Source organism: Crassostrea angulata, chromosome 8, assembly GCF_025612915.1.
Source record: "Crassostrea angulata isolate pt1a10 chromosome 8, ASM2561291v2, whole genome shotgun sequence".
Lineage (NCBI taxonomy): Eukaryota > Metazoa > Mollusca > Bivalvia > Ostreida > Ostreidae > Magallana > Magallana angulata.
In genome coordinates this window covers 3,902,038-3,912,358 of record NC_069118.1, presented here as the reverse complement: position 1 = coordinate 3,912,358, position 10,321 = coordinate 3,902,038, and the positions used below count along the sequence as shown (strand labels likewise).

The window sequence follows — 10,321 nt, the reverse complement described above, 5'->3', positions numbered from 1 at the left end:
TATTTTCTTCTATTTAATGGTAAAGACCTAGTAAGTTGTGTCCATATCAGTTGTATATGTATCTTATATATAGGTATACAAAAAAATACATGTATGTTCAAATCAGGAGAATATTTGGCTGTTTCTTTTAGCTAACGTAATTTTGATCGTAAACAGTAATTTAGTGAATTTTACTAACTTTTCATAATCAATTCATTAATTAGTTAAGAAAGATGTTAATATAAACAATAAAAGGCTTTCTTTGATGATTCATGCAAGTATGAAGGTAGCGATCATTGCAGAAAAAATACATAACCCGCTGTTACAATATCACTTCCTTGTCTTGTTCTGTAGCTGGAAATCTTACGTTGAATTGTTTTAAGGTCAAGATCCAGTAAATGATTCCAGAGTGTTTTTTTTTTTATGCTGGAACCATCATGACGTCATTTTTGATTTTATTAATCTTTGCCTCTTACCTTAAGACCTTAAAGGAACAATATATGCAGAAGTGAAACAATTTCTTGATAACTGTTTTAAATCATTTGAAAGGAATTTTCCATACCTGTACTCAATTTGACATCATTTTAAAGAGGAGGTAAAGGACTTGTTTAGTTGCATTTTTGGAGAGGCTGTAGTCATTCTGTTGTTTAATTTTTTAATAAATTCATTTTACCGATCTAAATTTGTAATACTTTAAATATGCATGTACAGCAAAATCTAGTGCATTTTAATATTTTGAAATTACCCCCATGAGAATCCAGACGGTAGAATTTAGTATTTTTTTTTTTGGCAAGTTGTAAGGAGAAAAAAAAAATAGAATAAATTTATTGTATCACAGTCTTTAATCTTAATTAATGGTCGAAATTCCAATGCCTCATTAATCATAACACGTAAGAAAAATAAAGTTTATATGTTTATTAAACAAACATCAACAATATGCAAATGAAAAGAGGAATGTAAAACCCTATAGTTATTGAAAAGGAGTGGTGGACTTTAATATAAACAATGAATAAATGATGAAAAACTGCATGTAATTACATGTACTATGCTTAGAGTTACTATATAAAAAATTAGTACTTGTTCTAATGAAAGAGAATTACTACTAACCAAGAGAGGCTAGAGGCGCAACAGTTCAACAGAACTTTGCCACCGACTCACCCGATTTCTGAGAGTGTTCGGTTATTTATAGAAAACTTTAACCAATAAAAATAAAATACTGAATATAGAAGTTAACCAATGAAAACTCTAGTAAAAAATACAAGTAAAGAAAGTAAACTTAATCCGATCGAATATAACGGAATCAGAATAAAATTTACATAAACAATTGGTTAATATTCTATTATAAACGCAACAAAGGCGACCGAAAAAGACCCCTAACCCGATGCAAAATGCAGTCATTCTTTATACACTTGGTAATTGCCAGTAGAGAGGAGAATCTACTTGAGACCGTTTCACTAAACGCCATGACTTACGACAAAACTTAAGACAAGTCTCGGGACATTTAAGGAGGCCGATTTGGGGTTTTTTTTGGTTTTTTTTTTGGTTTTTTTTTTAATTTTATTTTTCAACCATATGTAATTTACACCAACTCTAGTTTAATTTGCTAAGTTTCCTTTTATTGATCATCCCAAAATACTGATACATTTACAATAGAAATGTATAGGAAATTATCATTTTCGCATTTCGAACCAGATTTAAAAAAAATACTATTTCGGTGATTTTCCTCAAATTGTAATATATAATTTGTAATATAATTTTGTACCTTATATCATTTATATGTATATGTATATTCTACTTTCTGTTTTTAGTTGGTCCATCTCAAAATATCAACATGCACCAAATTTTGCTCTTTTATTCGGATTGTTACAAATGTAGATTGGTAAAATTAATAGATTCTTTCAAAAAGTAGAAAAACTAGACTCTTGTTGCAAAAGCAACAAAAAGGTCTTCCGTTTTGATATACATGTATCAATTTAACTGTAAGACATTGCTTCTCTCACATAAAAAAAAGTGGATATGATAATTATTGTGAATGATATATCCAGACGTTACTTCCAATAAAAACAACGAGAATAAAAAAGAAATAAATTTTTTTAGTACTTTCTGTGACGACCGAAAGTAACACCGAACTTAACATCAATGTTAATCATATGTACAATCACAAGTCAATCTTTCCTCAAAGTTTGGTTGTTCATGTCTCTGCCAAATCTAAGATCTCTATGAAACAATATTTTTGTCTGGGGACCGGAAACGGACAATCGGAAGTGATTAATAACAACAAAAGCAAGTATTTCTCATACATTTGCTTAGCGTACATCACTGTTTATCAGGCTAGATGAAACACCCAAGAAAGTCAGTTAAACTTGTTCAAAACATGATTTATTTGAATCCCTCCGGTGAAAACCGGAAATGACAGTTGACAAAATAAAACCCTCTAAACATATCATCAATCAAATGTCTATTATCCATGAAAGCTTCGTGTCTCAATCACTTACAGTGACAAAATTCTTGAGGGCATCAAATTTGTAAAAAGGAAAGCTACATAAAGATATTTGAGATATATCACCGGAAGTAACAGTTATTTGAATATTTAACATTATAAGGATGACACATCTAAGATTGTATACCGATATATTCATTCCATGTAAACGAAATAAATAACGAAAAACAAAATTGTTGTATTGCTTCCGGTGATGACCGGAAGTTACGCCGAACAAAATAAAAGAGCGTAAAAACATGTACATTAATAGGTCTATCATCCCACAAAGTTTGATTGTTCATGTCGACACTGTTTTTGAGATCTCGTCGAAATAAGGTTTTTTGTCTCGGGACAGGAAACGGACAAACGGAAGTGCTCAATGTAAATTGTATTAAATATTTTTTGTTTACTTGCCTTTTGAACATAATTGTTCATAGACAACCTATGCATACATTTATACTTATATATCTATTTTATGGAAAAGGAGTTTTATGCGAAAAAGGAGTTATTTTTGAAGTGCTTCCGGTGACGACCGGAAGTTACGACGAACAAAACAAAATAGTGTGAACACATCTACAGCTAAATGTTTATCATCCCACAAAGTTTGAATGTTCAAGTCTTAACCGTTTCTGAGATCTCGTTGATACAAGCTTTTTCAACGCGGGACAGGAAACGGACAAACGGAAGTGCTCAATATAAATTGTATTTAATATTTATTGTATACTTGCCCTTTTTTCTTCATTTCTCATCCAGCACACTACAAATATCAATGGAAAACAGTTAAACTGATAAACAGCTTTATTTGTTTGAACTCTTCCTGTGTGGACCAGAAGTGACGGAAGACAAAACGAAACCGGTTAAACACATCTTCAATCAAATGTCTATCATCTATGAAAGTTTTGTGCTTTGATCACTTATAGTTTCTGAGATCTCGTTTGTACAAAATGTTTTTCAAAAAAGCTACCTGAGATATTTGAGATATCTCACCGGAAGTAGAATTTTTTTGTTGAATTAACATCGCATAGATAACCTATGCATACATTTATACTTATATACCTATTTTAAGGAAAAGGAATTTTATGCGAAAAAGGAGTTATTTTTGAAGTGCTTCCGGTGACGACCGGAAGTTACGACGAACAAAACAAAAAAGTGTGAACTCATCTACAGCTATATGTTTATCATCCCACAAAGTTTGGATGTTCAAGTCTTAACTTTTTCTGAGATCTCGTTGATACAACCTTTTTCAACGTGGGACAGGAAACGGACAAACGGAAGTGCTCAATCTAGATTGTTTTTAATATTTATTGTATACTTGCCCTTTGTACTTCATTTCTCATCCAGCACACTTCAAAAATCAATGGAAAAAGTTAAATTGATAAACAGTTCGATTTGTTTGAACTCTTCTTGTGTGGACCGGAAGTGACTGAAGACAAAACGAAACCGGTTAAACACATTTTCAATCAAATGCCTATCATCCATGAAAGTTTTGTGCTTTGATCACTTATAGTTTCTGAGATCTCGTTTGTACAAAATGTGTTTCAAAAAAGCTACCTGAGATGTTTGAGATATCTCACCGGAAGTAGAATTTTTTTGTTGAGTTAACATCGCATAGATAACCTATGTATGTATTTATACTTTTATATTTTTTTCATGGAAAAGGAATTTTATGGGAAAAAGTAGTTATTTTTTAAGTGCTTCCGGTAACGACCGGAAGTTACGACGAACAAAACAAAATAGTTTAAACACATCTACAACTAAAGGTCTATCATCCCTCAAAGTTTGGAGGTTCAAGTCTTTATCGTTTCTGAGATCTTATTGTACATAGCTTTTTGTCGCGGGACAAGAAACGGACGACAGGAAGTAAAATTTTGAAAAAATGAAAAAAACGCCTGGAGATATTATCATTTTCTATCAGTCCTGAAAATTTCAAGAGAATCTATCCAGCCATCTCTGAGAAATCTTGTGGACAAAAAACGGACAAAAAAAAATAATAATAAGAAACATTACAATCACTATAAGGTCTTCCGTTTCCAACGGAAGACCTTAATAACCGTGAAGATAGCATTATTCTGTGTATAAAATTTCAAAAGCATAAATTTTTACTTTTTTATGCTATTTCTTACGACGTACTCATACGATTCGCTTCATTTCATCATAATGTCATGATAGAAGAATTATGGCAACGCCCACCTACCATACAGCGTAAAAATCCTACCTTATCTTTTTATTTGTATTTTGTTTATTGTATTTAATTTGATAAATGCTATTTCTATAATTTCACAAAAGGTAAAAATATATACCGTATTTCACTAGAATGCGCAAAGAAAACTACACTCGGCCTCCTGAGTCGGCACAAGTCACGTTTCACTAATAGGCCTACGCCTGACTGTATATACTAGTATCCGTAATTGCGGACTAGGTTAAGGTAACACAGTACTTTATTGACAACGAGCTTACGCACATGCACATATAAATGATAAACAGATAGACAGACAGATAGATAGATAGATAGATAGAAAGATAGATAGATAGATAGATAGATAGATAGATAGATAGATAGATAGATAGATAGATAGATAGATAGATAGATAGATAGATAGATACTTGTCATTTATATTTATTGTGAATGAGAGAGAATATTTTGTTTTGTTTTGATAGGTTATAGTAAAATTGACTACATTGATATGTTCAAAACAATGTAATTAAAAAAATTAATCAAGTTTAGTAGCAAATATCACGCAACAGAGCATGCTAAAATCTTTTGTTACAAGGATACATGTTTAATTTTTCCCAATATAGGATATGTTCAAAATAATATTTACTAGTGTTAAAGAATGGAGATCTCCTAAACTGTAAAATTCATGTTTTTGTCAGAGATTTGAGGTTTTAATTTTAAGCTCACCTGAACCGAAGGTTCAAGTGAGCTTTTCTGATCACCCGCTGTCTGGCGTCCGTCCGTCCGTCTGTCCGTCTTTAATCTTTCCACATTTTTGACTTCTTCTCTAAAACCACTGGGCCAAATTTAACCAAACTTGGTACAAAGCATCTTTATGGAAAGAAGATTCTAAATTGTTAAATTAAAGGACGTAACCCTTTATTAAAAGGGAAATATTGCGAAACAGTGAGTATAGGGTGCGTGTCTTTAAAAATCTTCTTCTCAAGAACCACTGCACCAGAAATGCCAATATTTACAAAAAAAACTTGCTTATAAAGTGAAGATTCTAAACTGTAAGAATAGTGACCCTCGGATCAAAACAGGGCCCCAGGCGGGGTTCAAAGTTAAACATTGAAATACATAGGAAAATGTTTAACAATCGTCTTCTCAAGAACTACTGCACCAAAATTGCCAATATTTATACAAAAGCTTGTTTATATAGCAACAATTTCAAGTGATAAAAATCGTTACCCTCGGACCAAAACTGTAGCCTTGAAAGGGGGGGGGGGGGTTAAACGTTTAACATTGAAATACAAATGTAAAATATTTAAAAATCTTTTTCTCAAGAACCACTAGCCAAGAAATGCCAATATTTATAAAAAAAAATAAAGCTTGTTTATATAGTAAATATTCTTTTTGTAAAAAATTGTGACCCTTAGACCAAATCTTGGGCCCCAGACGGGGTTCAAAGTTAAATTTAGAAATACGTAGGATAAATGTATAGAAATTTTCTTCTCAAGAAACACCGCACCAGAAATGCCAAAATTACACAAAAACTTGTTTAAATAGAGAAAAAATTATTGCCTAAGGTGGGGTTAAAAATTTAACACATATATAGAAAAATATGTTTAAAAAGCTTTTTCTTAAGAACTTCAATGCTTCTGTTTGTGAGATTACTTTGCAAGCATCCTTAAATATTTCAATTAATAAAGGCGTGACCACTGGACTACTGCTGGCCCCTCAAAAGGGGTTCAAAGTTTAACATAGAAATATATATCATAGAAAATGTTTAAAAATTTTCTTTTCGAGGAAATGTTGAAAAATTTTCTTTTCGATAACTACATAGCTACAGTTTGTGAGATTACTAAGCAAGCATCCTAAGATAGTGTAGATTCTAAATTGTTAAAGCCAACCCAAAAACCACGGAACAATACCGGAGCCCCAGAAGGGGTTCAAAGCTTAAAATAGAAATAGCATATGCTACGAAATAAATATGTTACAAGGAACTGTTGTTCAGGTAAGTGATGTGGCCCATGGGCCTCTTGTTTTATTATGTATTAATTTTATTATTTACATTGTTTTGTTCATTGTAAATTACTACAAGTATGTGTCAAGATACTTGATTAGTTTTGTTTAGCTATAAGGTATTTTAGGTTCAAATAACCGCCCCTTCCCAACTTCTCATGTGTGGTCATTGTCTCAATGAAAAATATATTTTTTGCAAGGCATTAGCAGATTTTTAAAAGAAAAAAAAAAGAAACAGGAAAATCAAGAACTAAAATGTTTAGGTGTATTAGTATAGTTTCAAGGAGACTGGATGGTCTACAAATTACCCAATAGATCTACCTAAAAATATCAATACAATTTGCTAAGCCTTTTATAGAGATACCAGTTTTTCTATGTTTAAAAATTTGAATAGATCTTTATATATTTCTACGGAGCTATATTTTTTTTCAGGACTACAGTATTTTCTAAAAATTTTAACGATTATCCTCTTTCACCTAATCCTAGGGAGGCCCTTAACCCTCCATTTTCAGCCGAACAGAATTTAACCATCGAAACAATTTCCATATTTTCCACTGAATCGCCCCCTCCTTCATGGTATGTTCCAATCTGGTACGAAATATTGAGATACTAATGTCAGCTAGATGTTAGAAGTTTGCAATTCAAAGTATCCTGAGAGCAAGTAAGTAGAAAGGATTTATTAGAAATAGGAAACAAGGAATTCATTAAACACTAATACGTAGTGCTATTGAACCTACTATTTTGAAAACAATGTAATAGAAAGATATGGAGAAGTTTACAAAGTACAGCGTTTATGGAGCCAGATGTTCCTCCGATCTACTGAGCCCCAGTCTGAAGTGCCAGGAGTGATTATTTCAATGAACAGGTTCTTTATCAAGTACAATAGAAATTCCAATGAATGAGAGTTTTAGTGACATATTCAGATGAATAATTTTTAGTTATTACATAATTTATGCATTAGACAACTGTAACAGTTGGATTTTGATTCATTGTTATCACAGTATAAAATAGAAGCTCTGTTTTGTCGAAGTAAACTGCTCACGTACAAATCATCTGATCAAGACCTTGGTAAGAACTATTTTTTTCTAAATCGTCATTCGGTGTAGAAATTCATTTTTTCTTGCACTTGATCAAATGGCTTCTAAAATGTATTATCATTTTCATTCTTATTCAGAAGGGTTGCTGGACAAAATGAAAGTATTCCTTATCCTTACATTTGCGATTCTTTTATTGGGTATGTTAATAAGTTTATTTTGAAATATCGGATATTTGCGCGAATAAAAAATTGAGACAGAGTTCTGGTATAAGAACATTTAATGCATAAAGTGATTGATGTTAAACCCTATCAATAGTAAAATCCCCTCTTAATCTTCTTATTATAATTTCATTCATTAAAGATTCGGCGGATGTTTTTACTAATGGGCTCTTCTGTCTTGATAACTATTGCGGCGATCACTGCAAGTCCGTTGGTTGTGAAAGAAGTTCCTGTAGTTCTTTTTCCCACTGGACAAAATGTGAATGCAGCGACTGTATTGGGAAAGTATTTTTATATAATGTTTGGCAACATTTAGAATTCAAAACAAACTAGATGCTGTCATTAGACAGTAATACCCGCACCATGTGTTTGCCCCTAAATAACACTGTTTTATACCAGTTTAATTAAAAATGAAGGCTACATGCAAACTCCGGTAATACATTTAAAAATTATAATTTTCATAACTGAAGGATGAGATCCCTGCCCATATGATAATACACATCGTGACATGAGCAGCACTTTATGTGCAATTTGGGGTAGAACTGTTTGCAGTGAATTTTCAATTAATCAATAATCTTAACATTTTATAGGAAGTATAATGGTCTATATAATTATTACAAACAAAATTAAAAATTAAATTATGCCCCCTCCCCGTGGCGGTTGCCGGTTTTAGATTTGCTTCTGTGTGCCTACATGAACATCATCGTGTGCACAGATTTAGAGAAGGGGTGGGAGTGAGGGGTTCAGACCCCCCCCCCCCATGAAAATTCGTAAATTACCAAAAATACACCTTGGACCCCAATGCTCTTACAGACATGTAAACGCTCTAACCCATTGCGCTTCAATGTTAGGTAACATTATTTGGGGGGTAAATATTTAATCAATAGTCAACATACTTTATTGTTTATCTCAATAGGAAGTATACATGTACATCACAATATGCAGGTGTCCTGCACCACCTTAAAGCTGTTATTTACCTAATAAAATAGTGCAAGTGGATTTGAAGAATAGGTCATAAAAATACATGCATGTTACAAATGACTGATCTTTGTCTGAAGTTACGTACACAACACAGGTTTGCATGTCTCATTAGCGGGTACTAGTTTTACCCAGCTCTTCGATTAGATGGGTTCACGTGTATACATACATGGGTGTTGCTAAAACGCGGAACGGAAAACGGAACGGAAGGAAAACGGAAAATCTTATCCAATGTTATTTACCTCATAGATTTGTTAAGTATGCTAAAACGATATACTTTATGTACCTTTTTAATTTTTTTTGAAAGATTAGCAATATTAGATTATTTATTCAAGAATATTTATTTCCTCAAAATTAACAGTACATGCATTGACCACTATATTCTGTCCCAAAATATCCTGATTCACTTTTTGCTGTATATTTATATATACCTCAGGGTTCAAGCGATTCTCTTTTAGAAGCATTAAACATTCTCATTATTCTTTCTTTTAAACGTCCTCTCTAGCTTATCAGCTGGTATAAATACACGGCTAAAAATAAAGAAGTCTACGGGGTTTTGCATTTTAACAGACCCGGATGATGGTGTTGAAAAATTGTGCAAGGTCTTCTGAGTGACTTCCAAATGGAGAAAAGATGTCAACATTTTCCATTATAAATCGTCCAAATGTGCTGCATGAATATTTTGGGATCGACAGACTATAGTCCCAATATATAATCGGAAAATCAAACCAGGCAACGTCTAGAGCTCTCTATTCGGATCATATGTATATAGCTGCTGGAATAAACAACTGCATGCTTTGTAATGCAAACGTAAACAAAATTGCATTGCTAAAAATACTAGTTTCACAAATTACTAGTTTCATGAATTACCGGGTATTTTAATGTTTACTGTATTTTAATTTTTTAATGTCGTCAGTCCTACAGTTTTTTTCTTCCATCTCAATGATACTGTATCGTCTGTATGATAAAAGATCGTCTAGAACACCGAAAATTCAATTTTGATGTAAGTATATACATGTACATCATATTTGAAAATAATATAAAAATACTCAAAACACGCATAAAACGCTTTCACTAACTGCGTACGTTACGCTAATATGCCAGCAATACCATATAAGAGAAATAAGTAAAAAGTTATAGCTAATTTCCTCGTTTAATCATGTTAATGTTTCACAATTCGTATACATTTGATTTTTCCGTTTCGTACTCAACTAAAGCCGAATGAATACAATGCTATAATTGATAGACATTCATATGAATATTAATAAGATAGCAACATGTTGATAATCATTCATTAGATATAAATAAAAGATACAAAGTAAATCGTTTCTGGCCAGTCTATACCCTTTTTAAGGGATAAACGTGATGATATTTTCCATTCCGTTCCGTTTTCCGTTCCGCGTTTTAGCAACACCCATACATACATGTCTGTGTTTTCCGTGTGCAGAAA

General features: G+C 32.3%; 1 long non-coding RNA gene across 1 annotated transcript; it reads left to right on the top strand.

Moving 5' to 3' along the window:
• The first annotated feature begins 7,661 nt into the window (after positions 1-7,661).
• Positions 7,662-8,173, top strand: LOC128157891 (uncharacterized). The gene is made up of 3 exons (XR_008239875.1): positions 7,662-7,706; positions 7,813-7,872; positions 8,036-8,173. It is a non-coding gene; the product is annotated as an uncharacterized LOC128157891 (long non-coding RNA).
• Positions 8,174-10,321: the final 2,148 nt, after the last annotated feature.